Source organism: Ambystoma mexicanum, chromosome 4q, assembly GCF_040938575.1.
Source record: "Ambystoma mexicanum isolate Mex_15411 chromosome 4q, UKY_AmexF1_1, whole genome shotgun sequence".
In the NCBI taxonomy this organism is placed as follows: domain Eukaryota; kingdom Metazoa; phylum Chordata; class Amphibia; order Caudata; family Ambystomatidae; genus Ambystoma; species Ambystoma mexicanum.
The window spans coordinates 231,733,589-231,756,894 of record NC_090928.1 but is presented as its reverse complement, the minus strand read 5'-3'; the positions used below and the strand labels follow the sequence as shown (position 1 = coordinate 231,756,894).

Below are 23,306 nucleotides of genomic sequence, written 5' to 3'. Positions count from 1 at the left end.
CTGAACGTAGGTCTGAAACCGTCAAAACACCCAGTTACTCCTTTTCAGTGGCTTCTCCATCAACTGATACATCTGGGGAACCCATGCATATAGGAGGCGTACGTGGTCCGGTTTCCTCTACAGAAAGGGAACAACACTGCCTATCCAATGCTTGCTTCTACTGTGGACAGATCGGTCACTTTGTCAAAGAATGTCCCAAAAGGCTGAAGAGGCCTATGGGTTTTCAGAAGGCTCATCCCTAGAGAAGCGGGTACGGATGAGCCCTGTTTTGTTGCCCTCAGACACCTTGCAGACTCCTGGTTCTACAGCCCCTATGGTGATCCAAGCTTTCCTCTCGCACTCTCCTGATATCCAACACACCGTCCAACTAGTGATTGACTCAGGTAACTACATCGAGATCACCCTTGCTACGCCTATCATTTTTCCTCTGTGAAACAAAACCGGACCCGAAGCTGTGCAGGCTCTGGACGATGCCCTTCTGATATCCGGGTCCATCAAACAACAAACTCTTCCCTTAACGCTGATACTTCATGACTCCGACAGGGAAGATATCATGTTTGATCTAATCACGACGCCACAAAGATCATTTTGGGTGTCCCATGGCTTAGGGTGCATAATCCTTTAATCGATTGGACACAGGGTCATGTGCGATTTGAATCTCCGTTCTGTCAAAACCACTGTCTGGGAAACATACACCACTCCCCTTGTCAGGCCCCTGTTGCCATTGCCCAGTCCTCTCCAGTCGATGTGCCAATGGCTCTCCACCATACTGTGGGGGCTGTGATGCCCGGGGTGTCTTAGAATATCACGATTTCCTGGAGGTTTTCAGCAAGGGCAGTTCTGAAATGGCTTCCACTGCATCGTTCTTATGACTGCCCTATTGATTTAATTCCAGGGTCTGAGATACATTGTGGTTGCATTTATGCCCTTTCGCCCTCAGAGGATCAGGCCTTGTAAGATTATCTCACTCTACCTCCATTTGAGTCACATCAGACCCTCCCAATCACCTGCCGCAAGCCCCATCTTCTTCGTGCCTAAGAAAGAATGGGATCTCCACCCATGTGTGGACTACCGACGTCTAAACCAACGATAAAGAATCGCTATCCCATTCCACTCATCACACCTTTACTCGAACAACTAGGTTTAGCCACGATCTTCATGAAGTGAGACCTCATGGGTGCACACAATCTGGTTCTGATGAGGAGAGGGGATGAGTGGAAGACGGCCTTTTGCACTCGACATGGCCTGTATGAATATACAGTGATGCCTTTTGATTTCGTGTAATGCCCCGCCACATTCCAAAGGTTTATGAATGACCTGTTCCATGGCATTATCGACATCTATGTCATCCTATATCTCGATGATCTTTTCCCCTTCACTCCATGTACTACACGTCAGGGAAGTACTTACCCGCCTCAAGGCTAATTCCTTTTTCGCCAAACCTGAGAAGTGCTTATTCCACGTTTCAGAGGTAGAATTCTTGGGTTTTCATATCATTGCAAAGGGTTTGTCCATGAAAACTTCCAAAATCCAGACTATCCCCGAATGGCCCGTTCGAACCAACTCCCAGGCACTCCAATCCTTCTTGGGGTTCTCAAATTTCTATAGGAGGTTCATCTGTGTTTTCTGCCATTGTTTCTCCTCTTACCCAACTCACTAACTCGAATCCCTAAGTTTGGACCACACAACCTCAGGAGGCCTTCAATACACTCAAGACTGCATTCACCACAGCACCCGTATTACAGCATCTGAACCCGGATCTACCTTTCCTGGTAGAGACCGACGCCTCCTCTTACGCTTTAGGTGCTGTTTTGTCCCAGAAGTGCCCATCTACCGGGTTACTCCATACTGTGGCTTTCCATTCTCATACGTTTTAACCCGCAGAAACGCACTACACTGTCACAGAGAAACAATTGTTGGCAGTGAAAGATTCATTTCAGGTGTGGAGACATGATTTACTTGGGGCCAAGTGGCCCATTACAGTCCTTTCAGACCATCGTAATAGCGAAGATTTGGCTACCATGAAGTGTCAACAGCCATCGGTTACGTTGGCATCTCTTTTCCGCGTTCAACTTTACCAACCGACACCGTCCAGGTACAGGCCACGTGAAGACTGATGCCTTGTCGCGTCTGGCCGGAGGGAATGCACTCCCTGTGTTTCCTGATAAACTATTTGACAAATCACATTTTCTGTTTATGCACCCCTCCGGCCTCACTGCTCTTGCGTGTTTGCCAATGGACCTCACAGCACTCTGAACATGTTCAGGATTGGAACCCTGTCATTCATGATGGTCTTCCATTTGTAAAAGACAGACTGTTCTTGCCCACACATACCTTACGAACACAAGCCTTGGAATGGTCACATGACGCAGCCATCAGTGGTCATCCTGGTCAAAAACGTACTCTTGCCCTCCTCAAACGTTGGTGCTGGTGGCCTACTAAGCGTTGAGATGTGATCGGCTACGTGGGGAACTGCTCCATATGTGCCCAGTGCAAGAATCTGTCTGGGTGATCTCCCGGGTGCTGGCAGAGCTGTCCGCGGACCTCCGTGGATGGGGAGACCCCAACTCTTCCCACGTCCCAAAAGGAGTATGAGGCACACACAAGAGCAAAGTAATTACTGATGTTTATTATAGTAACGGCAGGGATTGTTCTCTGCCCGTAAGCATCCGGGGAGATGCTCTCGTTCTTAGTGGGGCTCGCAGGCCCTTTTTACCGTAGTATGACGCGCTACTGGTGTCACCTGGGAAAAACCGTCACAAAACCTATCTCCACTTCGGGTTGGCTCCCCGAGTGGTAGGGTTAATATAGATACTTATATGGAGAAATGTTAGAGGATAAGGACAGGTCAGGTGGCACACTTGGGTTGTCCCTAGCACTTGCTACAATAAAGTGGTTACATGGGGACCCTCAGTGATTGGCTAACTGAAATGGCGTCAGTGAGGAGCCCCTTGTGCTCTGATTGGTTCCCTCGTGAGCCCCAAAGCCGAGGACCATCGCTGTTCCCGGCCCGCGAGGTACCTGGTGTTAGCAACATTGTGCAACTATGTGTTAGTGGCGGACAATGGCCAGGTGTTTGCTAGTGGCTGATGATCACGCCTTTCCCATCGGTGTAGGTGTCCAACTTGTCACTTCGTTGTTGCAGCCTGTGCCCCAGACGTGGGACCCCAGCGACTTTCTCTCGCGCGAGCTTGGCATCTTGTCAGTTTGGCTTGGTCACGTGTGTAGAGACCGTAGCTGGCGCAGAATTATGAGCATTTAATTTGTTTTTCGGCCCAGAGGGGTGCTTGGCTGCGGCAGGTGTAACCTTGGCACTGAGAGCTCGGCATGTGGGTTGCAACATCGTGGCCTTTGGCAGTGGGCTCTGGCTGGGGCTCGTTCGCATGGTCAGCGCATTGCTTGTCGTCTACAGAGGTTTTTCGTCTTAGAGGCTCCGGCCGGTGGACTCTTGCTTGCGGCCTACAAGGGCCTAGTTTTTCTGGGAGGCGATGTATAATTACTAACATGGGCATCGCCGGGCGACAGGGTGTCACAAGTAGTTGTGTGTGTGTGTGTGTGTGTGTGTGTGTGTGTATGTATATATATATATTTCTGAGGCTTGTGGAATCTGCTTAGATCACATGCTGTGCATAGGCCGACATCTAGTGGAAGCTGCGGAGTATTACAGTTTGTTTTTCGAAACTCGATAATGGGCATCGACACAGGACGTGCCAGTAATACTATCCCTAGTGTGACATTCACTGTACCCAAGATCCCTCACGCGTCTAGGATCCTCAGATTGTTTTTTTCCGCCATACTGGTCGGAAGCATTTTGCGGAGTCCCCTGGCCTTAGCCATACTTTTGCTAAAATTTTAAATAATCTATTGACATCCTTCCCCACCCCAACGTCGAACTTCGACACTCGACGCCGGCTGGAGAAGAAATCGACCGTCGGCTGCTGCACGACGGATTTGGGCCTCGGAAGGCCGCTGGCCTCGGCCCGGGCCTGGTAGGCCGCTGGCCTCGGCCCTGCAAGTAGGGAGAGTGGGGGGTGGTACATACTCTACACTCTTGGTATATAGGTACACCTTAAACATTTCCTACACTTAACAGTCCGCTGCCTCAAGGTGCGTATGGAGGGTACCCCTTTTCAATTCTGCCCCAACTGCAATCGCAAATACCCTTGGGTCGACAGGCACGCTACGTGCAATCTCTGCTTGCCGAGGGACCACCCCGAAGCGAACTGCAGAGCGTGTAGTAGGTTTAAACCTAAGACACTTAAGGACCGTTCGAAGCGTTGGGCCCACCACGCCAGGCATGCGGCCATGACAGCGGAGGGTGCCTTCAGCGATGGCAGCGACGCCGTACTTTTGGACGGCGAGGGCATTACGGCGTCGAAAGACAGCCGAGCGCAGGTCTCCGACCTCGGAAGGTCGTCCGGCAGTGCGGCTATGGGGCAGACCCCCGGCGACACAAGCGCTTCACATACTACACACACTAAACACACTAAGTCCAACCGAGACTCGACGACGTCGAGTTCTCGGAAAGAGGCACAGACAGAACGGTCCGATTCGGTGTCCTCTGGGCGCTCTCGATCAAGATCGCCGCATGACTCCAGGCAATCATCCACTCTTGCCAAGAGTGCCTCGCTCCCTAGGCTAACAGAAGTTCGATCGTCGGAAGACGAAGACGACTTCTTCCACCCCCAGGCCGCGCTCCAGGAGTCGGAGCCCGCAATTAAAGCCAGCGAGGCCCCACGCTCGAAGGACAGGGACACCTCTCCCGATCCTCGACGCCAGGCATCAAAAAACTCCGGAGCCACTAAGGGACAGGTAAAACATTTTTCTACGCACGGAGAGGGGGGAAAACAGCAGAAGAAACTACCTGTACATTCTTCCACACCTGTGAAACACTCCGCCCCCCCTAAACAGACAGACAAGCCCAGGTCTGCTGATAGGTCCACAACCAGCAAAGCTACTCAAGATAAATCCCATAGACTTGCTGAGAGAGTCATTCCCAGTTCCAAAAAATGGTCCAGCGAAGACATAGATAGGGTCATGTCAAGAATGTCTTCTTTGGCTGATTTTTACGATAAAAATCCAGAACATTTCCTCTCGTATGATCCACAACGGGCCACACCCTCAGGCTCTACTGATCCTATCCCCCCGAGTAAGAAGGCCCGGTTTGAAACTCCGATGAGGTCTGAACCCTTCGAGGTACAACCTTACGCAGGACCATACTCACGGTATCCAGGAGAGGCTTCCTTTTGTGAAGACCAAGAATTTGGCATGATAGAAGAGCAAACCGGGACGGGCTACTATGGGGATGATGAGGACCAGGAAGAGGAAGAGGAAGACCCGGAAACATACAGAGTAGATTCCCCAGTGGAGAACGAAGCCCCGTTTACCGATTCCCCGGTCGATAACCAACCCCTCCTAAACGAGGTTCTCGCACGCGCAGAGGAACATTTCCATATTGACACCCACGGTGTCCAGGAGGAAAGGGACTTCGCAGAAGAGTTAGTGGGAGAAAGGAGGCCTGTTGCCCAGACCATCCCTATCCTTAAGTCCATTCAGCGAAGAATAGACCCGTCCCTGGTGAACCCGAACCTCACCAGAGCAGTCAATCCCAGGGTTGAAAAACTTTTCAGGGCGGCCCAGTCTGACCCTCTCTATATAAGAGGACATCTGAAGCCAGACTCCCTAGTTGTCACTAACACTCGTAAGAGGGCTGGAACACCCTTGTCATCGTCCGAAGCTCCTCCCGACAAGGAGGGCAAAAAACTATTCGGTTTCGGCAGGAAAGTAGCCCAACGTCCGCCTATCAAGCAAGGATTGCAAACTCCACTACCCTGTTGGCCAGCTACAACTGCCATCAGTGGGAAGAAGTCGCGGCACTCATAGCCTCTGCTCTTGAACCTTTGAAGGGCCAATTAGCTCGGATTTCCGCAGAGGGTAGAGCCGTGTCTGGTTGCATTTTGAAAGCAACCTTCAACGCCACGGACAACGCAGGCAGATTGATAGCAGAAGGCACTGTTATCAAAAGACATGCGTGGTTACGGCAGTCTGGTTTTTAGTCAGAAACCCAGGCGTCTTTGTTGGACAAACCGTTGGAAACCGATCTGTTGTTTGGTAAGGCGGTCGAAGACTCACTGAAGAATGCCAAGGACGAATACGAAACGCTCAAGTCCCTTGGCCAGTTAACCAATAAACCCCCTAACCAGAGAGGGAATAGAAATTTTCGTCGCCCACGCGGCCAAAATTCCCAGAGGATCTAACTATTCCCAGGGGCAGGGTACACAGTGGAACAACAACCAACAGTCTACCCAGGGTTACGGCAGGGGTAATAGGAGAGGTCGTGGTAAAGGCAGAGGCAGCCCCAGCAAGGGAGGCGGCACGCCTCCACCAAAGCAGTGACGCTCCGTTCAGGGTCCCTTCTCACGCAACCCCAGTAGGGGGACGCATTTCCAACTTCACCCAGGCTTGGGAAGAGATCACATCAGACAGATGGGTGCTGTCAACAGTATCCACAGGATATTGTATAGAACTACTGCAGCGTCCCCGGAACCATCCTCCACGACAAAGAGTACACTCTTTAGAACATCAGAAGATTCTCCTCGAGGAGATCCTCATTCTGCTAGAAAAGGACGCGATAGAACTCGTCCCGGGACACCAGGTAAACAAGGGTATTTATTCAACTTACTTCCTTGTGCCAAAGAAAGATTTGACAATGCGCCCAGTATTGGATTTACGGCCTGCCAAAAGTATGTCAAGCCCCAAAAGTTTCATATGACCACGCTACAAGAGGTAATCCCCCTCCTAAAAAAGGGGGATTACATGGCAACCTTGGATATGAAAGATGCTTATTTTCATATTTCCATGTTCCCAGCGCACAGAAAGTACTTGCGCTTCAAGGTGGACCGTCGACACTACCAATTCAAGGTACTGCCCTTCGGGATAGCTTCAGCACCAAGGGTATTCACCAAGGTACTGGCGGTGGCGGCTGCACACCTACGCAGGGAGGCAATCCCAGTGTACCCTTATCTGGACGACTGGCTCATAACGGGGGAAACCCCAGGAATTTGCAGGACAAACATTCAAAGGACTATCGACCTCCTCCACGAGTTAGGCTTCTCAATCAACGAGAAAAAGTCAAGCCTGGGGCCAAGCACCTCCAAACAGTTCCTAGGAGCAATCCTAGATACTCAAGAGGGGTTGACCTTTCCTTCAGAAGAAAGAATTCGGAATATACTACTGCAAATTCCGCATTATCAGTCCGGTCAACAAATAACGGTACGCAAAGCAATGCGTTTACTGCGCATGATGGCGTCATGTATTTACCTGGTCCCCCACGCGCGCCTGCGCATGTGTCCCATGCAGGAATGGTTGGCGAAACAGTGGTCTCAGGCAAGTGGTCAGTGGGACGATCTAGTGGTCGTTTCGCCAAGACTGGTACAAAGCCTTCAGTGGTGGACAAGAGAGAATCTCGCACAGGCGAAACCCCTTTACGATCCCGAAGTACAGGCAGTAGTCACTACCGATGCATGTCTGACGGGGTGGGGAGCTCACCATCTCCACCACACAGCTCCGGGTCTCTGGTCTCACTCAGTGGCCAAGAACCACATCAACCTGCTAGAGCTTCTGGCAGTATTCAGAGCGCTTCAGGCGTTCGAGCCCCACCTACTAAACCTGTCAGTGCAAATCCGGACGGACAGCACAACAGCCATGTTCTACCTGAACAAGCAAGGAGGGACTCGTTCGCCAAATCTGTCCAAGCTTGCCCAGAAAATTTGGATATGGGCAGTCAGACGGAACATCTTCCTGTCATCACAACATGTTCCAGGGGAGCTCAATTCCCTAGCGGATGCTCTGAGCGGAGACTCCCTCCCAGAGGAACACGAATGGGTTCTACACAGAGATGTCGTAGAAGATATCTTCTCTCAGTGGGGTTTCCCCACTATAGACTTATTCGCCACAAGCGAAAACAGACAATGCCCAGGATTTCCATCCAGGTTCCCCCAACCAGACTCCTAGGGGAACGCCCTGTGGATGAACTGGTCAGGGATGTTTGCGTACGCTTTTCCACCAACTCCTCATCAGGAAAGTGGTGAACAAGATGAACAGAGAGTCGATGACGCTCGTCCTAGTTGCTCCCATGTGGGCAAGACAACTGTGGTTCCCACACCTACGCAGGATGGCGGTGTGTGAGCCCATCAAACTTCCAGCCTGGTACAACCTACTGTCCCAGCACCAAGGTCAAACAGTGCACCAGCAACCCAACTCAATGAACCTGGCAGCATGGCTCCTGAGGTCATAGAGTTTGGACATCTCAATTTGCCACGGAGGTGTATGGACATCCTAAAGGAATCTAGGAAACCAAACACAAGGCACTGTTACTTTGACAAGTGGAAGAGGTTTGTTATCTGGTGCAAGAGTAGAAAAAATAACCCGGTTGATTGCACTCCTTCCACTATTGTTACATACATGCTCCACCTGCTAGATTACAGGCTTGGTTTTTAACTCACTGAAAGTACACCTGGCAGCCCTGTCGGCTTACACCACTTCCCATAGCAAGGTTTCGTGGTGGAAAGTACCAGTAGTTAAAGCCTTCATGGAAGGAGTAAAGAGACTTCACCCTCCTATTTCAAACCCACCACCAGGGTGGGACCTTAATGTGGTGCTAGCCAAGCTCATGGGCCCCCCTTTCGAACCCATGCATAAAAGCAGTCTCAAACACCTGACTTCTAAAACGGCCTTCTTAGTAGCTATTACTTCTATAAGAAGGGTCAGTGAAATTCAGGCTCTGTCAGTGCAGGATCCCTTCTTTACTGTCCATAAAGACAAACTGGTTTTACGCACACACCCTAGGTTCTCACCTAAATTTATATCAAAATTCCATGTAAACCAGTCCATCGAGCTTCCGGCTTTCTTCCAGGACCCGCAAAGTTCGGCTGAGGTGAAACTACACACCTTCGATGTGCGTAGGGCGGTCCTCTACTATGTAAATAAAACCAGACCGCTAAGAAAAACAGATCAACTGTTTGTCTCCGTAGCTACAGGCAGAGAGGGGGATCGCGTCTCTAAAGGTGCCATCTCGAAGTGGATTATTAACTGTATCCAGCTGTGTTACTCACTTTCTGAAAGAACTCTGCCTTTCACGCCAAGAGCCCACTCTACTAGAGGCATTGGGGCCACTCTGGCTTTCATTGCAAATGTACCCCTTGACACCATTTGCAAAGCAGCTACTTGGAGCTCTATTCACACTTTTACTCAGCATTACTGCATTGACACCCATTCCAAGGCAGATACACAAGTGGGACAAGCGGTTCTAAGACACTTATTTGCTCATGACCCTTCTCACATCCCACCTCCTTCTTCAGGTACTGCTCAATAATCTATGCACAGCATGTGATCTAAGCAGATTCCACAAGCCTCAGAAGGGATACATTACTCACCGTAATTGTATTTCTGATGCTTGTATCTGCTTAGATTCACATGCGACCCACCCTTCCTCCCCTCTGAGAGAAGGCACATGATGGCTTGTAGTCTTACCTTTCTGTCTATCTGCTTGGATTATCCGTTCTCACACTACTCCTCATGCTACCTCATGTCAGAAAAAATACAATCTGAGGATCCTAGACGTGTGAGGGATCTTGGGTACAGTGGACGTCACGCTAGGGATAGTATTACTGACACGCCCTGTGTCGACGCCCATTTTCGAGTTTCGAAAACAAACTGTAATACTCTGCAGCTTCCACTAGATGTCGGCCTATGCACAGCATGTGAATCTAAGCAGATACAAGCATCAGAAATACGATTACAGTGAGTAATTTATCATATATATGCACCTCTATGGGATAGGGTAGCATGAAGCATCTGCAAGCGTGTACACAAGCTCTTCAGGTATCTTGTGTTTCTGCGGTGCTGTAGTAGGCCTATGTGAAAAATAACAATGCATGTCCGTGAGTGTTAGGACAGTTTTTCTGAAGTCCAGTTAAGGGCCTAGTAAAACCATTCAACTGAGGCAGTACAAGACTCCACTCTTAGTATAAGACTGTACCACCTGAGTACATGGTAGCGTAGGCAGAGCAGCCAGGCTTATCTTAGGAGGGAGAGAGGGCAGTAGATACAGTACAAGTGAAAATTTCAATACAAATGATCCAAAGAAACACTGAAACACTATGTACTATAAAACTAAAGGATTTATTTAAATACAAGTAGGCCCAGATAAATCTAGGGGTTAAGTAAATACTGAAACATTATATGAAATCACAATATAAAACACAACACTATACTTGAAAGTACACAGACCCAAGTATGGACCTTATTTGGAACACCTAACAGTAGTTCTAGGGAAGTCAAAACCTTGTTATACACATTTAGTATAGGCCAAGCCTATTCTTTGGGAGCAAAAGACCAATGGTTACTTTTTAGATTACTTGTGGTAATACAAGGACAGAAGGCCCTACCAGTTGTACAGTGACTCTTGGAACAAATCACATAAACAGTCAACTGGACAATATACTTTTGGTGAATAGTGAAACACTTATTCTAGGTGCAGTAAAAACCTATCACTACTTGTGTCATAACACACAGTTATACCAGGTGAGCAAAACCTAATGGATGTAATATACAATTACAGATGCTTTGGAAATCAGGGAACCCCAGATGGAGATAAGCAATAACTCTTGTAACTTGTTTTGGATGGCACACAGCTAACACAAGGTAAGTAAAACCCACTTACTTTAACTTCACAATGAAGGGGAAAGTAAAACCCAATGTCACACTTTACAGAATAGATATTCTAGGTAGGCAACAACCTATTGTAGACTTATTAAAGACAGGCTAGCAGCAAGTCAGGGGAAGCAAGACCCAGTTGGGGGACACTCATACTGTTATCCTAGCAGGACTAACCTGGTGATACCAACACATTACTTTCGTAAAGAGGCACAACCTAATCACAGGAAAGTAAAATACCTTCACATCTACTTTCTTTTAGACTGGCAAAACAGTGGCTAAGGAAGGAAAGATGTTAACCATACTTTTAAGAATAGTGCATCACACATCCAAGATCAGTAAGAACTTTTGTAACTGTTCACTCTTAGAATTACAGTTACCAACCAACTCTTTACAAGTAGGTAAAAACACTTGATTTCTTTTCTAGGCAGAAGTCCCAATCCCTTCAAAGTCTTTTCCCTTAGAGCATGAGTGTTCTCAGTGGCAGAAGGGGGTCACTAGGACTAGTGACCAACAGGCAGTGTTAGAATAAGTTCTTTAGTAGCAAAAGCCAGAGTTTCCTTAGGAAAACTGGGCAAACAAGTGAGTACTTTACTTCTAGGGTTAGAAGAGGGTCCAGGGGCTTCGCAGAAGACACCCCAGCAGGATTCTAGCAGTGGGACTGGGTGTACTGGACGAGGGACCTCCCAATCACAGAAAACACCCCAGGACTACACAGAAATCCCAACAGGCTTAAGGTAAGTATATACCCAAGCCAACACAGTACCTCAGCAATGAAGAAGAGATTGCAGCAGGAGAACTTCAGGGACTGCAGCCAAATACCCGGTCACTGGATTCCTTGTCCTGGAGACTGAACACAAGACCTCAGAAGGGACTTTGCAGCAGGGATCGATGAAGAAGGCTCTAGGCAAGATTTCTCGCGCGGCTGAATGCGGTTCTGCGGGTTTGGCGCCTTTTCAAGGAGCACAGATGAAGACAGAAAATCGCGGTTGAATTCTCGTCGTTTATAAGGTCCAGCACTCTTTGAGGGGACTTTTTGGACTCGATTCGTGTCTCTGGAGATAGACCAAGATGCCCACGAAGTTTCAGCGAGATTCGGAATTCGGAAGACCGTGCACCGCACAGTGGCAGGAGGTCCCAGGGTATTGGGGTATTGCAAGAACGCAAGGTCGCAGGAACCCGTGGGATGGTCAAAATGCAGGTCGTCTTGAGTCTAGTGGGTCTCACCAGGCTCTGGGTTCGGGTCGTCGTTTTCGGAGACCCCAGGTCGATCGGAAGGAAGGGCTGCAGCAGGCTCCGGTTACAAAGCAGGCTCTCCGGCCGCTGGAAATCATTCCCGCCGCTTTTCCTTCGTCATCCTCTTCGGTTTTCAGTTCCAGTGGTCGACATGACTTCAGCTTCCAGGTTTCCAGTATTTATCAGGAACTGCAACACAACCTCTGCATTCTCTCCCAGCATTTTACAAGAAAGGGGCGTTTGGCTGTCCAATCAGGACAGCCAACCCCCCACTGGGATTTGGCCCAGTTGAAGGAAGACCTAAGACAAAGGAGGGGGAAGTTTGGGACCCCTCCCCCACTTCCTGTGCTTACAGACTGACTGGAGCCTGGGCGGGGTGTCCAGGGGTCTCCCGCCGAAGACAAAACTCAAACAAAGGATTTTCCCGCCCTGTATGTCAGGGGAAGGAACAAGAAACGACAAGAAACACTAAAATGGCAGAAAAAGAAGACAGGGGCCATTTTGGTAAAAATGAGCACCCTTAGGTGCCTTTACTGCAGCTGTGATTACAGCACGCGGTAAAGGTGCACCAAATTAGTAAAAGGTATCACTGCCACCAGCCATTAAAGGTAAGCTTGTCACTGTAACATAATTGTTACAGTTTAAATGTGAAAGGGGATACATTGTATCTCCCCAGCACTCCACATAAGGTTGGGTGTGCTGGTTTCACAGAAGTAAATGTAAAAGGGATCCAAAGATCCTTTCTACCCTTGGGAACTGTAGTTCACTCAAGGTTAGCACAAGAAAGTTAAATGGGGAGCCCCTAGGGCAACCCAGCAACAACAGGCACTTATTGCCAATAAGTTGTTAGACATGATAACTTTAAAAAGACACTATGGAGAGTCTTAAAAATGACACCCATAAAAAGAGTTAGAGACAGGTGAGTGTGGAAAAAGGTTCCCACTCACTGAGGTATTAATGGAAAATATCTCACTAGAAAAGCAAAAGGTTCTGGAGTTGAACCAGGCAAGGAAGATTTACCAGCCCTGTGGAAATCTTACCTAACAGTGAGTGTGTCAGTCCGCTACGTCATAGCACTGAGTATGTTCTTCGTGTAGGTTGGTGTGTGAGTGACCAGTGTGCATGGTGGCCCGTGTTTTCTTCTCTGTGGGCTATGTCGTCATGGCGTCTCTAATGATGTGGATACTTGTGGCTGTTGTTTTAGTTGATCTGGTCCATGTTGCAGGCGTCTGCTTGTCCAGGGCATGGTAGTGGGCATGCTCCTCATGCATGAGGGCCATGAACACATGGTACCTTGTTGTCTGGTAAGGAGGTGAGCGGGGTCAAACTCCTCTCGTGGGGGGTGCTTGGGCCATGATCCTCTAGACCAGGGTCGGGATGAGAATGGGGAAGTGTGTTCACCCATTTTCCCACTTCAGTCCCCCCTTCTGGTCGACTTGTCGACCACAAAATTATCTGCTCTCTTGTCTCCGCGTGGTCTCCATACCTTTTTTTAATCCCTCCTAATTGTCCATACTGGTTCACATGATCTTCAAATTACCAGTACATATTTACACATCCACCACCGGGTTTGCAGTAGACCCACTTCCCTATACCAAAATGTTCGTTGTACCCGTGGTGAGGAGTAGCAGACTCGGGTACGGAGTACAGTAATACACAAAAACTAGTACTGCTACTTGGAAGGCTTCACCTCGATTATGTGTCATTCAATAAAGCATGACTTAGTTTAAGAAATCAAGGAGCCTTGCCTGGTTTTTTTACTAATGGAATGGATCATAATTGAAGTATTTGGCCCAGAGAAAGGATAAGTCCAGAAGAAAAAACACCAAATACTCACTAGGGGTTTGTGTAAATATATAGGTTGTTTTAAATACACGTATTAACAGTTTTGTGTGGAACATAAAACATTAATTGTGAAAAAGACTGCACCATAGTGTTTTTTTCAAATAAAGAAAAAATATACAACTTGAACATAGTGTGCTGAAGAGAAAACAGTAAATTGTAAGACATAAAACAGAAAAATTGTTGTTGCTTAAACAGCAATTTGAACTCTTCATGAGTTTTCACATTGTAACAGATTCATAGGTTGATCCAGTGGTCTAAGCGTTGTCCATCTGGGTGGATTGCGTATAACTCGCAGTGGTTGAAAGTTAATATTGGGACACGTTTGTCCCAGCTGATTGAATCTCAGACAGTTCCAACTGGATGTATGCCAACGTTGCAGGGGGTAGTGTAAGTGGGAATCCCACTTTCTGTAGTGTTGCAGTCTGAATACAGTATTGTATCACTTGACCAAATTGAGTTGGTGCAAAGGACCCCCTTGCTTGCAAAATGACGTTTCGCCTGCCTTGGCGTCCATCTTGTATCTAAGGTTAGAGGGACGTGGAAGCTGCCTTCTTCAGGGCGGTTGGGTGACCCCTATGGAGGAGAGACCAAGAGAGAAAAAACATTGTTCAATTTTTCTCATGGTACATTGGTGTTTCTCTGCTGGACTTAGAAGGGCGGATTAGTAAAAAGTTGGCTGGATCAGAACTGAAAGGGAAATAAATCCCCACATATTTAAAAGTTTTTTGGGAGGGAAGAAGGAACCTTTAATGGAAAATAGAGTGAACTAGGTATAGACTCTTGTCTCTATAGGTCTGTGGTGGGCTTAATAAATGGAGATCTCACCACAGGCTCCTTGTGGACGTTCTCTTAATATTGCAGACTCTCCGGACTGGGCGTAGCTGGATGGAGAGTTGGTTGTAGTAGTCGTGCGTGGGGAGGCAGGTAGAAAGAAAATTTGTTGTTGTAGCTGCCTTGCTGGGCTGCTAAATGTAGCTCGCACTCACGGGAAAATGCTCTATAAAAGTTGTTGCAGAGAAAGAAATAGAATTATGAATTCTCGGTGTCACCGTCAAATTAGATCGAGTGACCCATACTTTCACTTTCAACCTCCAGTCAGGCACACCCCCAGTACTCTTAGAGTCGAGCCTCCTATCCAGACTTTCGAGCTATTCCAGCTCGCGCGACAAACAAACCCACCCACCCCCCTTTTTTATTTTAGCTGCACTTACCTTTTGCGCCTACATCGCGGTCTACAGCTGCAGGGCCCACCTGCGTTGACTCCGACGCTCTTAAATCTAACGGGTGTCTCTGCATTACTTGTGTTAACTAAGTCAAACGCAAAGACGACTATCATCCCGTTCATGTCCAGTTCTGCATTGCACCGGCTCTGGCCAATCAGGACTCTGAACTTTCCCGTATCCTGATTGGTCCAGAGACCCACACCCTCGACCCACCCCCAGCCCAGTTCCTGCCTACATTACAGCAGCCCTGTACTTGCCGAACGCACGTCTTTCGGCAGCAGGCTGTCCTTCGAGTCCTGACCCGGCGCTCAGCACCACCCCAGCTTAGGTAAGCCTTCCCCGAACCCCGTGGCAGACTAACAGCGTTTGGGGACTAATTTCCAGTGCCTTGCATTTTACATTTAAATGCATCCCGGCCTCTTTTCAATCTTCATAAATAGCTTTCTCTTTCTTCGCCTCCAGTTACAGAAATAAAGAAAACAGACGGCCACATACCTTTTGATCCTCCCCAACTTCGGGAGCACTTCTGTACACACAGAAAGACCTGGAATACCTAATGAATCTACGTATCCAGGTACTGTGCTACACTCATTCTTTTTTATTTTCACAAGATATGCATAGGCCCACACGTTAGGAGATTCTTGCTTCTCCTCAAATTCATAATTCTATTTTTCTCTGCAACAACTTTTATAGAGCATTTTCACGTGAGTGCGAGCTACATTTAGCAGCCCAGCAAGGCAGCTACAACAACAAATTTTCTTTCTACCTGCCTCCCCACGCACGACTACTACAACCAACTCTCCATCCAGCTACGCCCAGTCCGGAGTGTCTGCAATATTAAGAGAACGTCCATAAGGAGCCTGTGGTGAGATCTCCATTTATTAAGCCCACCACAGACCTATAGAGACAAGAGTCCATACCTAGTTCACTCTATTTTCCATTAAAGGTTCCTTCTTCCCTCCCAAAAAACTTTTAAATATGTGGGGATTTATTTCCCTTTCAGTTCTGATCCAGCCAACTTTTTACTAATCCGCCCTTCTAAGTCCAGCAGAGAAACACCAATGTACCATGAGAAAAATTGAACAATGTTTTTTCTCTCTTGGTCTCTCCTCCATAGGGGTCACCCAACCGCCCTGAATAAGGCAGCTTCTCCAGCATGGGGTCTGGCATGGATTCACATGCTCATGAATATTCCCCGTCGTCAGGCTGGGAATCCTCGGTAAAAGAAAAAACCAGTATCAGTTTCGTTTCTGATCTGTCTTTCGTAGTAATAACCAATCACTGGTCTCTGCGTCATACTGACCACAGCCAATGACTGCCCTCTACCTAAGCACCGCCTCTGGCAGCCATCTTCAGATTTTTACCGCACGTTCATGTGTTGGGATCCTCGTGCTATTGCTCTCGAGCGTTAGTGCTATTTTTTCACGTTTTTTCTCAAAAACTTCGTTTTTTCGGTCAAAAGAGCCTCAAGCTCCACCGACTCTCCATCCGATCAACGGGGATCTGTGTCAGATTTGTCTGCGCCCCTCAAGGGTGAAGATTTCATCGAGCTACGCTTTTGGAGGACTCCAGAAGTTTCTCAGGCCCGGACATGGCCCAGGAGAAGGGAAGCTCGACGCCCGGAAAGCTGTTCAGGATCTGCCCTGGATGCCAGCTGCAGAACGTCTTTGAGGACGAACACTCCTTTTGTCTCTACTGCTTACATGAGGACAAGACGCACGTGGAGAAGGACTGTGCGTTTTGCAGCAATATTTCGGAGCGGACCATGAAGGACCGCCATCAACGTCTCGCCAACTGGCTGGAAGGGAAGAGCCCGTCAGGTGAGAAGAAGACGAAGAAATCCGAGCGGTCTTCTAAGACCTTTGAGGACGCCCCGGCGACGGGGGTCCAACACAAGGCCAAGCACCGCGAGTCCGCTGGCACCGGGAGCGCCGAACGGTCGGGCTCTATGGGCGCCAGGCAGGGCGCACCCTCCCCGGCACCTTCAGCCACGAGCCAACGCTCTGGGTCGGGTAAGAGGAAGGGCGAGCACCCGGCAAAGCTCCTGGAGAGGCCCCGGTCGAGCTTGAAGGCCCCATCGGAGGGGGAGCGAGGCAGTGTTCCCCCCCCTCAAGGATAAGGCGGTGAGCGCACCTAAGGTGGTGAAGGCCTTAATCCATCCGGCCAAGCCCTCTATCGATACTGTCGCGGCGGCCCTGGCTCTGCCTGTGGAGGCTACACCAGTGGTGGCGACCTCGGGGCTCAGAGTCTCCCTGCCACCTCGGAGGGAGTCCTCTTTTGTGCCCATCGATAGGACCCCCGTGAAACCCCCGGCGGGGAAGAAAAAGGGGGGGGCAGGGCGTTGTCGTAGATTCGGCCTCAACCTCAGAGGAAGAGCTGATTGAGGTCTTAAACCACGGCCTTGGCGTGGAAGAAGACTGGCCCGTCGGGATGGATCCCGACGCAGGTGACGACGACATCGTCGAGGGTGCCGACGGGGCCCCTGATCGCCCGTCGGATTCCCCTCTGCCAGTGCCGCAAGACAACTCGGCGGCCATTTTGTTGGCTATACAGTCCTTATGTTCAGAGATAAGGACGAGACTACCGTTGCCGACGGAGGAACCTCTCCCGTCGGGGGATCCTGAACCGGGACCTTCTGGTGCTCCCATGCCCAAGAAAAGAAGGATTCACCCTCCACCTCCTTTTCAGCCGTCGCGCTCCGTCCAGCCCTCCTCCCCGTCCACCCGAGGGGATGATACGGGGACTGACACGGCAGCAACGGGTACGGGCGACTAGGTATACGACGAGGATCTACCGTCGTCACCTCCCACCAGGGCTTCTCCGCCCGACGAGATTGGATCGTTCCACTCCATGATCGCCAGGGCATCCGAGCTTTTCCAACTCTGCCCTGAGGAGAAGAAAAAGGAAGGATTCCTTTATCAACGGCGCGAGGCCAAGAGGAAGACGGTCCTCGCGGTGCCTCTACTGGACGACATTTGGGATGAGGGCCTCGCCCTCCTCAAGAACCCTTCCACGACGCCAGCTAGAAGAGACCGGTACGAGAAGAAGTACCGGGTCCCGGACGCAGCCCCCCCTGTGCCTCCGGGCGCAGCCTACCCCGGACTCCGTCGTCTCCGCGGCGGCCAGGAAGAAAGCGGGGGGGTGCGGCCTCCACATCGACTTCCCCACCGGACGGCGAGGGAAAGAAATTGGACGCTATGGGACGCAGGGTCATCTCGTCTGCAGCGACGACGATTAAAGCGGCCAACGCCTTGGCTATCGTGGCCCGCTACGACAGGGAGCTATGGTACAAACTGGCTCCCCTGCTGGACTTCCTACAGGACGACAAGAGGGCGGATGCCCTGAAGATCCTACAGGAAGGCGAGGTGGCGTCGGACCACGCCATCACTATTGCGACGGACATCGCCGACACTGGGTTTCGCCAGTTGGGCAACGGCGTGTGCCTTAGGCGGCGTGGATGGCTCAAGGCTACGGACTTCCGTCAAGACGTACAGACCAGAGTCCTGGACATGCCGTTCGATGGGAACAACCTGTTTGGGAAATCAGTGGACGATTCCCTTCAGGCCATTAAAGCGGACACTGAGACGGCCCGGGCCCTTGGGGTTCTGCAGCAACGACGGACGCCCTTTCGGAGCAGCGGAGGCAAGGGCGCCTCCAAAGGTTCCGGCGGCGGTTTCTCCACCTACCGTCAAGCGGCCCGCTCATCGTCTCAGGAGGCCTACAGAGGACAAGGCAAGTCTGGCGGACCCCGCCGTCGTCGCCAAGGAGGGCAAGGCGGCAAAGCCTCGTCGAAACAGGATTGAACCGGCCGTGGGGTCGGGCCCCCACCGAAGCACCCCGGTGGGAGGCCGGCTGGCGAGCTTCGTCAGCGTGTGGGAGTCCATCTCCACCGACCGTTGGGTGCTGGACGCCTTAGCCCGGGGCCACGCGCTCGAGTTTCAAAGAAGGTGCCCGCGTGTCCCCCCCCGTGGCCAGGAAAGAGCTTCACGTCCCTCAGCTTCTCCTGGAGGTAAAGGCGATGCTCAGGAAGGGCGTCATCGAACTCGTCCCAAAGAGGCTTTGGGGCTCCGGAGTTTACTCGAGATACTTCCTCGTGAAGAAGAAGACGGGAGGATGGCGCCCCATCCTAGACCTGCGACGTCTGAACAAGTTCATCAAGGCGCAGAAGTTCCGGATGGTCACCCTCCAGCACGTCCTGGAGCAGCTGGAGGAAGGAGACTTCCTGTCGTCGTTGGATTTGGAGGATGCCTACTTCCATATTCCCATCCTAAAGGGGCACCGAAAATTCCTCAGGTTTGTGGTCCAAGGGCATCACTACCAGTTCAAAGCCCTCCCCTTCGGACTACGGTCGGCACCCAGGGTATTCACCAAGTGCCTTGCACCGGTGGCGGCGCAGCTGCGCCGCGAGGGGATCCACGTCTACCCCTACCTGGACGACTGGCTCATCCGAGCCAAGACGAGGGAGCTCGCCGTGGAGCACACGGCAAGGACCGTCCAACTTCTCACGGACCTGGGATTCTCCGTGAACTACGCCAAGTCCCACCTGGTACCCGCGCAAAACGCACTGTTTCTGGGAGCGAAGCTCGACACAGTGTCCCTTCTGGCCTCCCCGTCGGAGGAAAGGACCAGGTCCATCCTGGGCAAGGTACAGCGGATGTTGGTTTCCGACGCGGCCAAGGTGAGGTCCATCAAGTCCCTCCTCGGAATGATGTCTTCTTGCATCTACCTCATTCCCATGTGCAGGCTCCGGATGCGCCCGTTACAGGAGTTCCTGGACGCGCGCTGGATCCAAACGACGGGCGGCTTCGAGGAGAGGATCACACTCGACGAGAGTTTCCGCCGAGCGGTCCGGTGGTGGGGCAACCGCGCGCATCTGACGGCGGGCATGGACTTCCAGACCCCAGACCACCAGGAGACAGTGACCACGGATGCCTCCCTGGAAGGGTGGGGAGCGCACACCGAAAATCTGCACGCGAGAGGCCTTTGGCTCCCGACGGAGAAGTTCCTCCATATCAACGTCCTGGAGCTCCGTGCAGTGTTCTGGGCCCTCAGGTCCTTCCTTCCGTCCCTCAAGGGCAAGGTGGTGAGGATCTTCACCGACAACACCACCACCATGTTTTACATCAGGAAACAGGGCGGAACCAGGTCTCCAGCGCTGTCCAAGGAGGCGCAGGACCTGTGGCATTGGGCCGTCGCCCAAAGGATGTTTCTGGTGCCGTTTCATCTGGCAGGGATAAAAAACACCATCGCCGACTCACTCAGCAGGGAGCTGCGCTCGTGCCACGAGTGGGAACTACGGCAGGATCTAGTGGATCGCCTCTTCCGACGGTGGGGCACACCCCAGATCGACCTGTTCGCGACGGCGACGAACTCCAAGTGTCGGAGGTTCGCCAGCAGGTTTCCCCAGGCGAGGAGCATGGGCGATGCTTTCTCGTTCCCCTGGGAGGGCCTGTTCCTCTACGCGTTCCATCCTTTGCCACTGCTAATCCGGCTCGTCAACCAGCTCAAGAGGTCACGATGCAGGATGATCCTCGTCGCACCTGCGTGGCCGAGACAGATATGGTTCCCGGACCTTCTGGACTTGTCAGCGTCCCCGCCAATCAAGCTGCCGGTGGACGCGGATCTACTCTCCAGGGAAGGAGGCGCCATCCTCCACCACGACCCGAAATCGCTGAACTTGCAGGCCTGGCTCCTGCAGTGCTAGAATTTGGAGGATACGACATACCGGCCGACTGCAGAGAGGTTCTTGCAAAGGCCAGGGCGTCCTCGACTCTTAAATGCTACGGACACAAATGGAAGAGGTTCTCTGTCTGGTGCCACGCACAGAAGATTAACCCTCTACGGATTACGGCTCCCCAGGTACTGCCGTACCTGCTGACGCTGGCCAAAGCTGGACTGGCGCACGCGTCCATCAAGATTCATCTTGCTGCGATCTCCCGATACACCAGAACCACGGGCCGGACGTCCTTGTGGTCTCATCGTCTGGTGAAAGAGTTCATGAAGGGACTGTTCAGATCGTTCCCGCCGGTGAAGGCGCCGGCCCCGGCGTGGGAGCTCAACGTGGTGCTGACCAAGCTCATGGGACCTCCGTTCGAGCCTCTGCACTCGGCCCCGTTGAAGTTTCTGTCGTGGAAAACAGCGTTTCTTGTGGCCATCACCTCCACACGACGGGTGGGAGAGATCCAGGCCCTTTCCTGCAAGGCCCCGTACTTGACTTTTCACGACACGAGGGTAGTGCTCAGGACGCACCCCTCCTTCATGCCCAAGGTACCGTCGGACTTCCATCTCAACAAACCTTTGGTGTTGCCTGTGTTCTTCCCGTCGCCTTCGTCGCCGGCTGAGAGGACTTTGCACTCGCTGGATGTGGCTAGAGCGCTGAAGTTCTACGTGGACCGCACGAAGTGTTTTCGGAAGACGTCACAACTCTTTGTGAACTTTGGACCTGTCAATCAGGGGAAGGCTCTCTCGAAGGCTTCCATTTCCAGATGGCTCTCCGGCTGTATCATGTACTGTCATCGGTTGGCAAACCGACCGCTGCCTGGCCGTCCGGGAGCCCATTCCACCAGAGCGATCGCAGCTACCACGGCGTTCCTTTCTGGTGTGCCCCTGCTGGACATATGCAGGGCTGCTACGTGGAGGTCGACGCACACCTTCACGAAATTCTACTGCGTCGATCGGGATTCCAGGGAGGAGTCCAGGGTCGGCCAAGCAGTGCTGCGCAACCTGTTCGCCTGAGGTGAGCCTGGTGAGGAGGTAAGATTGCTCGATGTTGAGTTTGATGTAATGCTTAATGTTGAGCCTTTGCCACCTCCCGTGGTTGTGCATGTGTGTACTGCTATGTATTCTTTATTCATGAGCATGTGAATCCATGCCAGACCCCATGCTGGAGAAGGAACAAGTTACTTACGTGTAACTGTTGTTCTCCAGCATGGGTCTGGCATGGATTCACATGCGAACCCTCCCGCCTACCCCTCTGCGGCTCTTCACTTGGTCCTACTGCCACTTCACGTGCTTCCCAATCTGAAGATGGCTGCCAGAGGCGGTGCTTAGGTAGAGGGCAGTCATTGGCTGTGGTCAGTATGACGCAGAGACCAGTGATTGGTTATTACTACGAAAGACAGATCAGAAACGAAACTGATACTGGTTTTTTCTTTTACCGAGGATTCCCAGCCTGACGACGGGGAATATTCATGAGCATGTGAATCCATGCCAGACCCATGCTGGAGAACAACAGTTACAGGTAAGTAACTTGTTCCTTCCACGTCCCTCTAACCTTAGATACAAGATGTACGCCAAGGCCGCCGAAACATCATTTTGCAAGCAAGGGGGTCCTTTGCACCAACTCAATTTGGTCAAGTGATACAATACTGTATTCAGATTGCAACACTATAGAAAGTGGGATTCCCACTTGCACTACCCCCTGCAACGTTGGCATACATTCAGTTGGAACTGTCTGAGATTCAATCAGCCGGGACAAACGTGTCCATATATTAACTTTCAACCACTGCGAGTTATACGCAATCCACCCAGATGGACAACGCTTAGACCACTGGATCAACCTATGAATCTGTTACAATGTGAAAACTCATGAAGAGTTCAAATTGCTGTTTAAGCAACAACAATTTTTCTGTTTTATGTCTTACAATTTACTGTTTTCTCTTCGGCACACTATGTTCAAGTTGTATATTTTTTCTTTATTTGAAAAAACACTATGGTTCAGTCTTTTTCACACTTAATTTTTTATGTTCCACACAAAACTGTAAATATGTGTATTTAATACAACCTATATATTTACAGAAACCCCTAGTGAGTATATGGTGTTTTTTCTTCTGGACTTATCCTTTTTCTGGGCCAAATACTTCAATTATGATCCATTCCATTAGTAAAAAAACCAGGGAAGGCTCCTTGATTTCTTAAACTAAGTCATGCTTTATTCAATGACACATAATCGAGATGTAGCAGTACTAGTTTTTGTGCATTACTGTAGACCCACTTCCCAACATAGCTCTTCGGGTTCCTTGGGTTTTCCACCTTCACAGAAGATGGCGGGTGCGAGTCATTTTCTAATATTTGCTTGCGCAATTTCTCCCTTTCCTTTATTATTATATCTGTGTCTCTGTCGCCTTCTGCTGGCATTAAGGCGTGCATGCTGATCATTTCCATCATTTCATCTGTCGTCCGAGCTCTCCACAACCTTAATCCTAAAAGGGCAGCCATACCCAGTATAATGACACCCACCTATTATTTTAAGGCCATCTGACAACCATGATGGCATCCACGACCACA

At 50.6% G+C, this 23,306-nt stretch overlaps 1 protein-coding gene across 1 annotated transcript in view; it reads left to right on the top strand.

Moving 5' to 3' along the window:
- REV3L (REV3 like, DNA directed polymerase zeta catalytic subunit) overlaps positions 1–23,306 on the top strand; it is a 1,615,620-nt gene that overhangs the window by 827,791 nt on the left and 764,523 nt on the right. The gene's annotated exons all lie outside the window — the stretch shown is intronic.